Below are 4,382 nucleotides of genomic sequence, written 5' to 3'. Positions count from 1 at the left end.
TTTCTCCTCGACAGGAAATTGAGTGGGGGAGAAGTTGTGCTTGGGAAGATAGCCCTCCTCTGCGTCACACGGCCAACCACGGCTTGCCCAGACAATTATATTGTGGTGATGACAGAAACGGGGGCATTAGCGTCACAGTAATTTACAATGCGTTGTAAAAAATGTTAACTTGTATTGTTATAGCAATGGTAATTATTGTATAGTTTTAGCCTATGCAATTTGTTTTTAAAATTAGTTTTTATTTTTTTAATCTGTGTTTGCAATGCCAGTGAGTTAAGAATCAGTTGCTTGTTTTTCGACTGTGAAGGCGCCTTAGACGAAGCGGGACAGTTACTTGTTTTACGGCCACTGAAATATCCATCAGCTGGTAGGTTATGAACCGTAATAACCTGCACAGATGTTGGGAACTAACTACGCCAACTCGAAGCAAACGTTTATGTCACGATGAAAGTCGAAAATTTGTCGAAAATGTGAAGGTGGCATCACGTCTCCCCAAGCATCGAAGAAATGGGATATCCCCTGGAATCACTTAAAATTAAACACGTATTTTGCCTGTTAAAATGTAAAAATATAAACAAACATAAACATAAACAAACTGAGGGCTAATAAAAAATTAGAGGTGACGAACGCATATCTGAAAGGAGTTGAATCCCGCGCTAGCGCCACTGTTCTGAGAAGTGTGCACTTGATCATTTCAGGGGGCCAACTGATGTTGCAAGCAACGGATGCCACAGAAAGAGGAAAGGGAGCTAGCTACTTTTACTTCCCGAAAATATTTTTGTTTGCTTTCATCAGGGTGCGATTCATGAAAACGAATAAAAAAGGAAATCTACACTGAAAAAATAAAGCTTTATGTATATCAATCAAGTTTCGCAAAGCCACCACTAAAAGTCCGAATAGATTATACGACCGATACAAAAACAGCACTTAGCCAATTAAATAAAGGGGCTGTTGTGGGTTCTAAATGTGAAACCGTAGAAGTCGGCTAAGTTTAGGAGACTGGCCTCCGCCTTCCTATTTTAACGAGACAGGAATGTTTGGGAACATTCAGGTCCCATCTTCAGCTCTTCTTTTGAAAATAAAACGATTATGGAAAGCCACATGGTATGTGGAAATATGCATTTTTAACCAAAGATGCATTTAATACATAGTTCCAGTTATGCCAGCATCACATGCATCATGTCACTTGACACAACTTGCACAATACTCAGCATCTTCCAGACGTTTATGATGATTCTTTTAGACACGTGCCAAAACAATTTAGGGTGCATCCAGATGTGTAGCTGATGAAGAAAAAGAAAAAAAAAAGGATGAAAGTGTGAAGTAACCAAAAGTCTCCCTGTCTCTAAGTTTCACACTCACACTTTTCAAAAACTGTCTTTTCACTAGAGCTTGGATGGCACCCCATGAAGAAAAGCTGCAGTCTTTGTAGGAAGTCACCTGGCACTACCTGTCAGTAAGTGTGCGTGACATGTTCACTGTCCTGACTCATCCATCTGTAAGTGCTCATCCTCTCTTCTCATGTTCTTCTCCATGTGCTCTCTCCTCAGGGACCTGGTTTGTCCATCCCAGGACAGGAGCACAGCAGCCCATGACCCCTTGGTGTCTGTGGTTCTGTTTCTCCTGTCTGCAGTGTGCAGATGCACAACATCCTCAAAACCGACAAAGCATTGTCAGTACATTGACAGATTCTCCCAGCTTCCAAGGAAGGTAATGTTTAGGTACTTCAGGAAATGGCTGTACATTTGATTTCATTGCCGTCTCTGACCATCTTGACTTGGTCAAGTGATCTGGTGACACAAAATTGGACGCAAATTCGGCCCCTGTTGACTTCAATCACATCACAATCACATCAACTCTTCTGGACTCTCAGTGAACACATTCTGATAAGTAGCAAATAGTCCAGTGACCCTTCTGTTCATCCATAAACCACAACCTTCATATTTGCCAACAGAAGACACTTCTAATCTTAAGCCAAAATCATTATATCTAACCAGTTTTTAAAAAAAAAAAAAAAAACCTTCACTTTATCCTGGCTCTCTACTTGCCCTAAATAAAAACACGGTCATATCTGAACGCTACCCCACGCTACCCCTGTCCCTCCTCTTAACAGTCTGCCACAAGCATTCCTTCTTTCCCACTTCCTCTACTTCCTCTTCCAGAAGCCATAATCTAAAACCTTCAACCATTCTGCAATCAGTAAATGAGCACACACTGCCACCCCCTCTCTCTGTTGTCTCAGAAATAGCAATTGTTTGTAACTGTGCATTTCCTTTGCGTCAAAGGTGAACTTAGTGGCCTGCAGCTATTTGGAGGCCTCTGTCCCTTTCGTGTCTTAGGCCAGCAGTCTGTACTTCTCAGTCACCTCTCAGTTCTCATGCTTCAACTGCACCAGTTGCCTTCCTCCTGCTTCCTACATTGTGACCTCCACTGCCCAACTTCTAACAAGGCCGACCTCACTCCGCACTCCTCACCTGGCTGTCCAAATACTCCCTCAGCATCTTCCTCTTCCTCACAGCACTGCTTAGAGGATTCATCTGACAGAAGTCCAAGGCCAAAAGACATTTACTCATTCATTGTGGCTCTAGACAGTTTCTGAGCAATACACATCAGTCCAGCCTAGAGACCCCCATCATGTTGCTCTCACACTGTCTTCAAAAAGGAGTGCAGTAACTTCCTTCGTTCTTCAGGGGGTAAATAAAAACGCGTGTAAACAAGCAAAGAAATGCGTGACAGAAAGAATTAAGGTTTAAAAGCAGGATACCACCAGTCTAAATATTCAATACCTTAGCTTTTTCTTCCTTTGTTCTCTTACCTTCAACACTCCCGTTACAGGACCTATCTTGGGAGCTGCCCATGCTGACAAGGGCTAAACCCAGACTATGATGTAGACTGTCTCTTGAGCTTGAGTGAATGACAATTAACTCCCTCCCAACACTCTTGCACACAGCAGTACATTGTATTAACCCTTTGCCCAGACTAGGATGGAGAAGTAGCTACGCACAATTGTCACCACAAATCACATTTAAATACCGGCAGTTCTTCAGCTACCTAACAGAAAAGCATAGGGCTCTGGGTTAAGGTGGCACCCTTTGGAGAAGTGAGATTCCTCCACCTACACCGCAAGAAGAGCCTGGACACAGGTAGGACAGCACCATGGGACTCCATTGTGAAAGCACAGCATGAAGCTAAATGCCTCAAATCAATTACCTTTGAGAGCCACAGTCGTTCCCTGTAAGGCCAAGCTGTCCCCATGGTGACAGTAATGCCTTCAGAGTTCTAGGCAGAGTGCCAATCACACTCTGTCAGCCAGTTGGCAGAGGGGATCGTTACAAAATGCCTGCGCACCAATATTCCATGGAATTTCTACAACGTTCCCTCTGTCTGAGAGTTCTGTTGCATCAAACTGGGATAAGCTGTGCTTTATGCAATCATCATGAGCAAAGGGATTAATGCAATGCTGTCCTCAGTGATCAACAATAACTAAAAAGAAAAAAAAAACAGCAGAGATGACCCTGACCATTCAGCCTGCTTTAATTCTGAAATCTTGCAACCCTCACTGAAAACAACAGGATGGGACACTAATGTGAGAGACCCCCTGCATAGTGCAATAATATAAGCAAAGCATAATCAGAGTTGAATTTTGCTCACTCAAAATTAAACTCTCAAATAAGCAAGGACTTCTCTCATAAATACACTCCCTACACATAAATGATGAGACTTACCTGTTAATTTATGGCACTTTAGTCCTGTTGTATTTCACTTTTGACGGGTTAGGTGTAGAGCCAGAGCCGACTGCTTCGGAATAATTAGTTTTACGGACAAGGCCAGACACATAACAAAGCTATAAATAAAAAAACTTGTGGCACAAATATCTACACATTTAAGAATAATGGCACAAAATGGACACATCAGTAAGAACACTCGGTCCACAAACACACACAAGTGCACAAAATGGAGTTGGTTTAAATGGTGCAGAGAGAGACCACTGCTCATGCGTCGCCTTTATTTAACAATTTTTCCAACAACTTACAAAATGGAAGAAACTCATTGAGACGGTAAGAAAAAAAGGAATAACATCCCAAATCTACTGAAATGAATGAGTCTTAAAATGAGAGGAACCACTCTTCAAGAGGAAGACCTGCAGGCAGACACAAGCCAGTCTTCCATCAATGCGCAGAAAAATCTCAACATTTCCCCTCCCCTGGAGTGTCTGTTCTCTCTGCTGTGAGTTGTCTGTCTGAAGAGTATTTACACATGACACCACATAATCTACCCTCTCAGCCCAAGGGTGGAGAGAGTCAAGGCTTCCTTGTGCTCCTTCAAAGCGGTGAAAGAGCAAGATCTGGCTGCATCTATTTTTAAGTACCAACAGTACAGAA

Source organism: Megalops cyprinoides, chromosome 12 (assembly GCF_013368585.1).
Source record: "Megalops cyprinoides isolate fMegCyp1 chromosome 12, fMegCyp1.pri, whole genome shotgun sequence".
Classification (NCBI taxonomy): Eukaryota; Metazoa; Chordata; class Actinopteri; order Elopiformes; family Megalopidae; genus Megalops; species Megalops cyprinoides.
Note: the sequence above shows the minus strand (reverse complement) of the source record.